The sequence below is a fragment of the Diabrotica virgifera genome, chromosome 8 (assembly GCF_917563875.1).
Source record: "Diabrotica virgifera virgifera chromosome 8, PGI_DIABVI_V3a".
Taxonomy (NCBI): domain Eukaryota; kingdom Metazoa; phylum Arthropoda; class Insecta; order Coleoptera; family Chrysomelidae; genus Diabrotica; species Diabrotica virgifera.
The window spans coordinates 39,133,965-39,146,321 of NC_065450.1; the positions used below are offsets into that span (position 1 = coordinate 39,133,965).

The 12,357-nt window shown below is 31.0% G+C and overlaps 1 protein-coding gene across 3 annotated transcripts in view; it reads left to right on the forward strand.

Moving 5' to 3' along the window:
- Window positions 1–12,357, forward strand: part of LOC126889574 (high affinity cGMP-specific 3',5'-cyclic phosphodiesterase 9A) — a 1,727,652-nt gene that overhangs the window by 1,406,452 nt on the left and 308,843 nt on the right. The gene's annotated exons all lie outside the window — the stretch shown is intronic.

The window sequence follows — 12,357 nt, forward strand, 5'->3', positions numbered from 1 at the left end:
TTTGAATTAAAAGTCCGATTTCAACCAAATTTGGTACGTAGGTTCGTTTTGTGATTTACAAGATCGATGCCATAAACTGGAAGAATCGTTTTACCAGAAGTTTTGTTTTTCCTGCTTTTTTATGTAAAACTATTTTATATTACGTAAATAATTTATTTTCAATTTTTTCACCCTGTATATATTAATTTTTCAAAATGGTAATACCACTATTGAAAAGAGCGTAAGAATATGTTTTAGGAAATATTTTGAACTTTGTAGTTATGTTAATTATAATTACCATTTAATAAATGCATAACGTATCTTCACATGTACCTATATGTGGCAGATTCGTGCAAATATTATAAGAATTATTGCACATTTAATGGTAGAGCCATATAATTTGGACAACATATACTACACATACAAAAGTTCAAATTTAGATATGAGGCCATCTCAGAATTTGCCTTTTACAAAAATGGCGAGCATTCACAATGGCGGCTATACATATGTGAATAATAGCACGATAACTTTTGAACGAAAAGTCCGGTTTTAGCCAAATTTGGTATCAAGTTTCTTTTTTGATGAATAAGATCGAGGTCTTGAACCGGTAGAGTCGGTTTACCAGAAGTTGTGTTTTTACTGTTTTTTATGTAAAAATATGTTGTTGTTTTTTCAAGTCTTTCACCCTGTATATATTAATTTTTCAAAAAGGTAATTCCGCCATTGAAAATAGTGTAAAAATATTTTTTAGGAAAGATTTTGAACTCTTTAGTTATGTTAATTACCATTTAATAAATGCAAAACATATCTTCACATGTACCTATGTGCGGTAGATTCATTTTGAATGCCTGCCATTTTTGTAAAAGACGAAATCTGAGATGGCCTCATATCTAAATTTGAATCTTTGTATGTGTAGTGTGTGTGGTCCAAATTATATGCTTTTACCATTAAATGTACAATAATTCTTATATTATTTGCACGAATGCGCCGCACATATGTTCATAGGTACATGTTAAGATACGTTATGCATTTATTAATTGGTAATTAATATAACTAAAGAGTTCAAAATATTTCAACGTCAGTATTAACTTTTTGAAAAATTAGTATATACAGGGTGAAAGAATTGGTAAAAAAACAACATGTTTTTACATAAAAATCAGGAAAAACACAACTTCTGGTAAATCGATTCTTCCGGTTCAATCTACATAAAATCTATATAACAAATTTGGTTGAAATTGGACTTTTCGTTCAAAAGTTATCGTGCTATAAGTCACATATGTATAGTCGCCATTTTGCATGCCCCCCATTTTTGTAAAAGGTAAAATCTGAGATGGCCTTATATCTAAATTTGAACCTTCATGTGTGTAGTATATGTGGTCCAAATTATATGCTTCTACCATTAAATGCACAATAATTCTTATAATGTTTGCACGAATTTGCCACACATAGGTACTTGTGATGATATGTTATGCATTTATTAAATGATAATTAACATAACTAAAATGTTTAAAATATTTTCTACAAAATATTTTTACGCTCTTTTCAATTGCGGTATTACCTTTTTGAAAAATTAATATATACAGAGGGAAAAAATTAAAAAAAAAACATATTTTTACATAAACAACCAGTAAAAACACAACTTCTGGTAAACCGATTCTTCCGGTTCACCATATCCCTCTTGTAAATCAAAAAGAAAACCTATATACCAAAGGTTGAAATCGGACTTTTCGTTCAAAAGTTATGGTACTATTAAACACATAAGTATAGCCGCCAATTTGAACGCCCGCCATTTTTGTAAAAGACAAAATCTGAGATGGCCTCATATTTAAATTTGAACCTTTATATGTGTAGTATATGTGGTGCAAATTATATGCTTGTATCATTAAATGTGCAATTGTTTCACATATCGGCCGCACTATTACACAGGTATTTAGTTCAAGCAGGATTATTGTTTCCATTTTACTAAATTATCTATTTACTAAGCTCAACAAGCCTTACAGGCCTAAGGCTAAAACGTTTACATTTCTGATTACATTTTATTTTACTCTTATAAATTTTATTTAATTTCAATTTAGTCTTTTTATACATTCTTTCACCACTTCCCTCCATTTCCTTCTGTCCAATGCTAGTTCTTTCCTTCTCTTAATGTTACTTTCCTCCACGTCTTCGTACACACTGTGCTTCCATCTTTTACTTGATTTGCCTTTCCTTCTCTTTTGTATTGGTCTTCGTGAGAGTACCTTTTTTTGGCATTCTTTGATTTTCCATTCTTCCGACGTGCCCAAATATCGTATTCTCTATGCTTTGATTGTTGTCGTTATCGTTGAATCTTTATACGGTGGTTCCAATTCTTTATTGGTTCTTCTTTTCCACTGACCTTCTATTTTCACACCTCCGTATATTGCTCTTTACATTTTCCTCTACCGTCTCTCTAAAAGCTCTGTTTCTGATTTTTTCAGCACCCATGTTTCACATACGTATGTTACTGTGTATACATAGTTGTGATTCTCTAAATTATGATTTTTGTTTTTCTGGAGACGTATTTGGATTATTTCTTTGCATTTTAAAATAAAACAAAATAAAATAACGAAATACATAATAAAGTTTTTAATTAGCTTAGCATTTGCTTTACACAAATTTATAAGATAAGTGCACCAGAAAATCTATACAAAATAAAACTTTTTCACTAACAAGCTTTTAAACCATCCATGTGTATATACATACCTACTTTAAGCTTATACTGCATTAATAGAATGATGGCACGCTGTATATCCACTTCACAATATTCTGCATTTATGAGATTTTCCATTTAGACTCAGTAGCGTCATATCCTTTGTTCAACATATTTAAGAGTTTTAGTTTACGGTATAAAATATTGAACATTTCATCATATTATTTAACCAAAAAGGATTAATAGTCAGTTGATAGAATGTGAAAAGAAATATTGCATAACTATCTACTTCACAATATTGTTCATTTATGAGATTCTTCATTGAAAATCAGTAGCGTTAGCAGTAGGGAACACAAACAAAAGTCCAAACAAAAGCATAAAATTGAAAAGTTTTAAAAATGAATAACCATTTTAAATTTCGTTGCAACACGAAACTACAGCCACATCATATTCTTGTCCAATCAGAGAGTGCAGCAAGCACCTCTACCGGTTTCGAAACTTATTAGACTTTCAGCTAGGTGGTTGCTGCTTGGACTAGAATATGATGCTGCTGTAGTTTCGTGTTGCAACGAAATTGAAAGTGGTTATTCATTTTTGATTTACATGTTTACTCTGATTGGAGTACGAAGGAAACCATTCTCGTTGGAACTTTACCGCGCTGAGCAGATGAGACGTGAATTATAAATTGTAAAATTCCCTTATCTTCTTTAGCCTCAACATCCGTTATGGCTTGCAAATTTTAGAAGCCTCGGAGGTGTAACCAGAGAAGGTTCCCATTGTTTCCAATCTGGTGGGATGTAGAATAATATTTTTGGTGTTATTTTATGTGTTATTAGATTGAAAACTTAGCCTTTTGCTAGCAGTTGCCGCTAGGGCATCCCTGCCAATTCGTTCGTTGCAATTCGTGACTGCACGCCGGGGTTTGTCCTAGTTGGGTCAGAGAGAGCAGCATATGTGCCTCCTGATGAGAGACTAATAAGTTTCGAAACCGGTAGAGGTGCTTGCTGCACTCTCTGATTGGACTAGAATGCTGCTGTAGTTTCGTGTTGCAACGAAATTGAAAATGGTTACTCATTTTTTATTTACAGGTTTACTCTGATTGGAGTACGAAGGGAACCATTCTCGTTGGAACTTTACCGCGCTGAGCAGATGGGAAGTGAATTATAAATTGTAAAATTCCCTCGTCTTCTTTAGTCTCAGCATCCGTTATGGCTTGCAAATTTTAGAAGCCTCGGAGGTGTATCCAGAGAAGGTTCCTATTGTTTTCAATCTGGTGGGATGTAGAGTAATATTTTTGGTGTTATTTTCTGTTCTATTAGATTGAAAACTTAGTCTTTTGAAAAGTTTTAATTCATCGATCAACATTTTTTGATTTCCGTAATTAAAAACTATTTTTGAAATTAATAAAAAGGTATAATTAAACAGAATACCAGCAATTTTAAAAGACGCACAGAATATATTAACAAAAAAAAAACATGTAAGAGTTTACTACTAAGTGAGATCAGCTTTATTTTTAGTTACATCCAAAATTCTTTAGGGCATAGTTTTTACTAGTTAAGTTCTGGCATAATTTTGGTTGAAATGAATCCCATATTCTTTGCAAGTTCCGCTTCAATTCGTTGAGACACTTGGGGGATGTTTCCTTAATGCTTATTTCATTTCGCACCACAAAGTTTCTATAGGGGACAAGTCGAGACTGTTAAAAACACATTCCAGTTTTAAACCATTCCATGGCCTTCAAATCAGTTTAAACTATATTTTTGAAGTAGAGTAACCTAATCTTTCGCTGATTTTATCTTGTTTAAAATGACTTGTTGAGGGTCTGATTAAAAGTGACAAGAATTACCATAATTTAATCTCATTTCTGTATAAAAACGAACTCTCCCGGCAATCGGATGACCGTTTTAACCAATAGAATAAGAACGGAATAACACACTTCTGTAGATTTCTTTTGAAAATTACAAAAAAACTAATCATGCTGTTTGCGTACTCTCTCTCTCTCTCTCTCTCTCTCTCTCTCTCTCTCTCTCTCTGTATCTCTCTCTCTCTCTCTCTCTCTCTGTTACATAAAATAAAGATCGAGAGATGTTACTGAACAAAAAAAAATGAATATCATATAAATATATTCCACAATATACATATAATACAAAATTCAGTCAATCTCTCTATCTCATCTTAGGGATTTATTATGGGTTAGTAGAAGGTGACCCGGTTGTTTCTGAGCATTAAAACAACCTATAACTACAAATATTAGAAAAATGTAGTGACTATTGAGCTATTCAGACCATTAAATAAAAAACACTGTAAGACTTAAAAACCCTAACTTATCACATACAATACAACCAGGTTGAAAGAAATGTACCCACGTTCAGCAAGAATCAGATATATACCGTAACCATACTATATTAATATTACTATATTATATTATATTACATACTATATTAATATAGTACCAAATATAAAGTGAATAATGTATACCACGGAGGGTCGAATACCTACTTCTGTAAGTCTACCTGTGAAATTATATACCCTGTAATTACTCTGTTATAGCTACATCCAAGTGTACAATGAGGGTATAGGAAGAACTTAGATCTGGACAAAAATGGTAGGTATAGACACACTATAGGATATAAATATGGTATATGTAAAAATGGTTATGTTGCTATTTTTACGGACTTTTCTCTGTTCTTGCTTACGGTCTCGTGGTGGGTGTTCCTGTGGTGGTGACTCTGGTTACTAGCTACTAGGAACTAGAAGTGTTGGACAGCTACTAGTCCCCAAGGTGTGTCCTCAGGAATTTGGCCTACCAAGGAGAGAAAAGACACTGTCAGTAGGGACAAGACAGGAGAAACACAAGAGACTATACGCTTAGTAATCGCTTTAAAGATATTTACCTGTGATGGTATGTGGCCAACGAATAGGGGTTGTTACCAGGACCTTTCCTTAGCGTTGAGCGATGAAAGACAACCTAGGAAAGGCACAGGTCATTAGTCCTAGCATACCACAACGACCAACACTATTGATCATAGTATAATCTTTTAAGATACTCACGCGTCTCAAGCCGAGGTTATGTCACAGTAACTAAACCGAAATTATTCATCTGCACACAAAATTTATAGGTTCAAATACGTTTTAGATGATGGTTTTTCGTAAAACCAACCTATTTTATGGCGAATGAATCTGAATCAGCAAAACACAACTTAAATTTTGCAATCCTAGCACTGTCGTCAAGACAAGAATTAAAATGGACAGACCGGATGTCATCCGTCTTTGCTAAATGTCATTCCATCTGAGTTCCAACTCAGACGAACCATTCAAGCACGGAACCACTGATTTATTCAGTTACGTGACAAGAACCTATGCACAACCTGTGAACGAGAGAAAGACAGCCTATTTCTAGAATCGCACACCATTCCTAAACAGATCAACAGAACAGAACCTTTTTGCGAACAAAGCAACTGTTTTTAAATGAACTACCATAGGCGTAACCAGGGGGGTTTAAAGTATTTAAATATCTTTCAGTTTAACATACCGGAATGAATTGTGAAGGTTTAAAAGAACCGTAACATCTCTCTCTCTCTCTCTCTCTCTTTCTCTCTCTCTGTCTCTCTCTGTCTCTCTCTCTGTCTCTATCTCTCTGTCTCTCTCTCTCTTTCTCTCTCTCTCTCTCTCTCTCTCTCTCTCTCTCTCTCTCTCTCTCATTAAATTTTATGATATAGAGGACGGGATGTCAAAAAAGCGAATGACATACAATTGAAAGTTTTTTTGAATTGTTACAATATATTTGACCGCTATATTTCTATTCCAAGTATTCGTCTTTTTATTTTATACTTCGAAGTTATATTCACGTCGCCAAATTTCATTCATAGTTATTGCTCCGATATGTCATGAGAACCTCTATCTCTAATAATTTTAAATTTCCATCTGAGTTTGAGAGCGCCATATCTCAGATTCATCCATTCGAATGAAAAGTTTTAAGCTGTAACTAATGCAAATGGAATATAACTCAAATCTATAGAAGTTTCGATAAATATACGTTACGAATACATTACCAATTCATGAAATTTTAGCGGAATTACATATTAAACATTTAAACAGTTAATTTTTTTTAGAGAGTTTTTAGAGGATAAATGGTTAATAAAATTTATCAAATTTCATAATAAATATATCAAATTGTGAAATAAGTTCTATTGTTTCCATTCTATGGTCATCTTCGAAGAAAATTTTTTATATGAATTACACATTATATTTAATTTATTTATTGTTGTATTTATCCGCAATGCAACAACAATGATATTTAACCTGTTTGGATTTATAGCATTCTTGGCATCACTAAAAACAAGAAGTAGATTTTAAAGCAAATGGTGTGTATGAATTCGAATATAATGTATTTCGATTATAAGTTTGAATGCCTATGTCAGATCTTCTCTGTGGTGATGTGAAATAATTGGAATCCGATTGTTTCATTGGTAAATGTGATGTAAGTGAGGAAAATATTCTACTGGTAGATTTAAAATAAACTCGAAGTAACTTCAATCAATACTTAATGTTTAATTCTCAAAAGCATTTAACTTCCACTTACAATTAAAACCTGTTCTGACTTTAATTTACTCTTATTTAACGTAGATAAAACAGTAGCATTATCTTATAAAGGAGATGTTCAACTTTTACCTCTTAATAACACCCAGAGCAGTACCGTTGATTCTGTAAAATTTCTTGGTATTTTTTTAGAGAGCAACTTTAAATGGTCCATATCGATTTGTTAATGAAGAAACTATCTTCAGCTTGCTATGCTATAAGATCTGTTTCTAATGAACTCAATTTAGCATTTTCCAAAAATAACATATTTTTCTTTGTTCGAGTCGCATATTCGTTATGGTTTTCAGTTTTGGGGTTCTGGTACAGCTGTCCAATTCCATGTTATTTTAAAGTTACGAAAATAAGCAATAGGATATCTGTTTGGCCTCAGAAGAACAACACATTGCAGAAGTTACTTCAAAAATCACGGAATTTTACCCCTTCCGTCTTTGTATATTTTAGAAACTGTTTGCTTAATTCGTAAACATCTACATCTACATGTCTTTCCACCAAAACCTAATCATGAGTACTTCACGAGAAATTCTACCTTTGACGTATATTTACCGATACCGTCCTCTGAGTTAGTAAAAAATCTATATTATATTCCGCAAAAAAACTTTCTAACCATCTCCCTCTACAACTTAAATCTGCAGCATCTTTACCCAAATTCCGTAAACTGACAAAAGCCTACCTATCTGAAAGACCATATTATTAAGTAGAAGATTTTCTTAATCAATAACTAAGAAATTATAGTACCCTTTGCACAAGTAGTATTTTTATTATTATTTTTGTTTATCTATATTTGGGTGTCATATGCAGCAGCTTAACTTTTAAACTTATTATTACTAGGTAGACTATGCAACTTGCAGTTTATTTAAATTTTTAAATTTACATAGCAATTGATTATTTCTGTTTAACTTCATTGTTATTATCTTTTTTAGTTATATTGACGATTTATGAAAATTTTAGTAAATTGAATTGTTATTGTTTTGTTTTCTTGACTTTTTATAAGCTTCGTCAATAAAATTGTACAATTTTGCATGACAATAAAGCATATATCTATTCTATTCTACTCTATTCTATTCTATTCTATTCTATTCTATTCTATTCTATTCTATTCTATTCTATTCTATTCTATTCTATTCTATTCTATTCTATTCTATTCTATTCTATTCTATTCTATTCTATTCTATTCTATTCTATTCTATTCTATTCTATTCTATTCTATTCTATTCTATTCTATTCTATAATTTCACAAATAAAACGTAAATTCATCAAAAATAGACCAGGGCGCATCTGTAAAAATATCAGTACATTTGGACGTTGAGAGGTGACTCATATTTTTTTGCAGAAATTGCTTGAAAATAACTCATATAATAATAGTTGAGTTATCCTCCCACTCAAAAAGGTCCGGAACATTGTATAAATAATCAAAATGTCATAAAATGAAGGAAAAATTCGATTCTTTTCTTCGTTTTTTGATTATAACTTTGAAAGTACTCATTTCTGAGAAAAGTTGTACTGACATAAAAGTTGCGCAATTAAATTTCCTACAATATAGAATTCATTAAAAATTTTAAAGTCACCCTTTTTGCAAAATAGCAATAAGTGCGAAAAAGAGATAAAAAAACAAGTGCTCGCATTTTACGTTTTTCAATCATTTATGCTACACCTAGGACCTTCATGTTTTACCAAGAAAAACTTTATGATATAAGAAAACAATACTGTGAATTTAATTAAGATCGGTTTAATAAATTGTGCAAAATAAATTTTGCAATCAAGATTTCGCAAGAAAAATTATTTTTTCAAAATCTTGCAGGACTGATTATAAAGCAGACAGCAAGTTTAATTTTTTTTACTTATAGAAGAATACCGTAACTTTCATTTTCAATTTGCAAAATTAAAATCGGTTAACCACTACCGGCGTCAGGATTTTTTTTAAATACACATTTTTTTTTTGGTGCTACGCGCAGGGCAGCGGATAGTTTGCTCTGATTGGGCATTCCAATGATCTTTGATAATGATTGACAAATTTTAATTTTTAGTACATTTTGATATATATAAATAAATTTGTTTATTTCAAAATAAAAACACATGCTCTGTCCTTTGAAATAACACTTTTCTTGGCAAAAACTTTCTTTGTTCAAATATTTTAAGTTAGACAATAAAAGTTTATTATTTTTAAACATAATATGCAACTGTTTAAACAATATTTCGCAAACAATAATCAAATTAGTTTGATTTTTGTGGAATTAAAATATTAAAATACAACAAAATATAGTGTAAGAAAATAATAAATTAAATAAACATTGGAAGAAATTTTGGTGGAAATCAACTTGCGTGAATCGAACACCGCTGCGTTGTCCTGCGCGTAGCACCAAAAATTAATATTTATTTAAAAAAATGCCTGACGCCGTGGTAGTTAATGGATTTTAATTTTAAAAATTGTAAATAAAAGGAGGAATGGGAAAAACCTACCGGTTTAAACCTAAAACCGGTTTTTTTACTTCGAAATAACCAGTTTTACCGGTTGTTTTTTTGTCCCGGTTATAACCGGTTTTTTCTTTTTAAAGTAAAAGCCGGTTATTATGTTTTTACGGTGATTAGGATTAGGTTAGGTATTATTTCGGATCCCAATCATAATTATTATTCTCAAGTTATTATTCCAAACATAACCATAATTCAAATTTTATTTTATTTATACAGAAGCAAACTGAAAGTGCAATCTCACATCTCCCAGAAACAATTATTAAGTTTTATTATAATATATCCTTGAAAAGGTATTTGTAATCATAATATTTACATAAGAAATGCCTGGTTGAATTAGATGCAAACATCATCTATTTTTCACACTTAACTCTTGGCATTGACAGTGGATAAATGACTTTTTCTGATTACCAAAAATAATGCTCTGACTATGAATATCGAATTACTGATTACGAATACGAATCTCCAAGAATTTCGCTACGTTTTTAAAACGATACACTCGTACATGAAGTATTAAATTAGTTAAAATGTGTCTATTCTACAAATATACAAACGTGTTAAAAGTAATACATGTTCTTTCGATAGTACTAATTTTGATCATATTGATATCGAGTCGAATGGAGTATCGCAAACTAAAGTGTATTGTAAATGTAACTTTGTAACCTATTGGATTAAAAAAACCGAAAACCGGTTTTTCCAAAAACCGGTTTTTTGGCCAGTTATAACCGCCAGGTTAAACCGTAAGCAAAAAAAAACGGTATAATTGAAAACCGGTGTTTTGTCAAAAACCGCCATCCCTAAATGAAAGGTACGGTATTCTTCTATAAGTAAAAGATTTCAACTTGCTATCTGCATTATTTTCAGTCCTGCAACATTTTGAAAAAATGAATTTTTGTTGCGAGAGCTGGATTGCGAAATTTATTTTACAAAATCTATTGCACCGATATTAATGAAATATACAGTATATTTTAATATATTATATGTTTCTATGGGTAAAATATGAAGGTCCCAAGTGTAGTATAAATGGTTTAAAAACGTAAAATGCAAATACTTGTTTTTATGCCTTTTTCGCAATTATTGCTATTTTGCTACAAGGGTGACAATTTTTAAAATTTGTAACCAATCTTATATTGTGTAGAATTTAATTACGCAACTTTTATATCTGTACAACTTTTCTCTAAAGTAAATATTTTAAAAGTTATAATCAAAGAACGAAAAATATAATCGAATTTTTCCTTCATTTTTCGACATTTTGATTATTTAAACAATGTTCCGGACATTTTTGAGTGGGAAGATAACCCAATTATTATTATAGGAGTTAATTCCAAGAAATTTCTGCAAAAAATATGAGTCACCTCTCAACGTCCATTTCAAAACAGATGCGCCCTAGACTAAAAGGCCAGTACTCTGCACTTTGCATGTTACAAATCTATTAATTTTACACAAAGAAATTAGAACATTACGATTGGTGTGATAATTTTTACATCTAAGGGGCTTAATTTGAGACTGAGCATATTGGTCACTACATATATAATCACACAATAAATAGGCCTGTCACCTCTTATAACACAATGACCTAAATAATTGACCCACTTACCACCTGTGGGAGTCATATGTTGCCCTAAAGCCGCATCCATAGGAATGTTATCCATCCTTTGGATTTTAGGATGTTTATATTTATATAAGACTTTTAGTCTATTTGTAAAAGGTTTCAATATTTGTATTTTCGGGTGGCTCACCATTTGCTTGTAACACTAATGATGCTCTTGTTACAGAGCAAAAACGTTTTGTTTATTAGTCCAAGCTGTGGGTGAAAAATAGGTCGATTTCAGGATATAATTCAGGAATTTTTGAAACCTATCAGGTGTTGTAAAGGACGATCCCAGGAATAACTTATACTAAAATTTAACCAAAAATTTTGTGCGGTTTTTTATTTATAATTTATAATGATTTTCATTTGTTAAATTTACAATTTTTAAAAGATTTTTAATTTTGCAGCTTAGGATATTCATTTTAGAGAAAAACTTTTAAACAAAAAATTGTAGTAAATTAAAAACCTACAATTTGAGCTATGGCAAGTTTAATTTCGTTAATAATATAAATTGCAAAACAACCTGCGAAAGGTCCAAAATGGACTTTTTTGCAATTGCCTTATTTATTGTAAAAAATATCTTTTATGTAATTTTTAAGTCTTTAAAATGATGACCTCTCAATACTAAACATAAAAAAATTGTAGCGCCCGATTGGTGAACTTGTTGTTTAGATATTATAATTTGTGTATCCCAAGAATTCAAATGTCCAAGGCTATAACTTTTTGAAAAAAAAATCATACAGTGTTAATCCAAGATCCACTCTCCTTCTAAAGACTTATATTTTCATATTCTGATGTAAATAAATGCGTATAACATTTTTTAACCTCTTATTTCGGGTTTGAAAATAAGGAGGCAAATTTGCAATTTATTGCTGAAGACAAAATAAAAACTCAAAATCAAATAAAAATTTTCGACGACCAACTGAAGCCGAGATAATTGTTTTTGTTCTCTTAAATCGTAGTGACTATATTTATAACAATTAAGAAATTATTTTACAGTCATTGACTAAAGAAAGACTTATATTATCTTAAAATAAAAATTACTTTAACC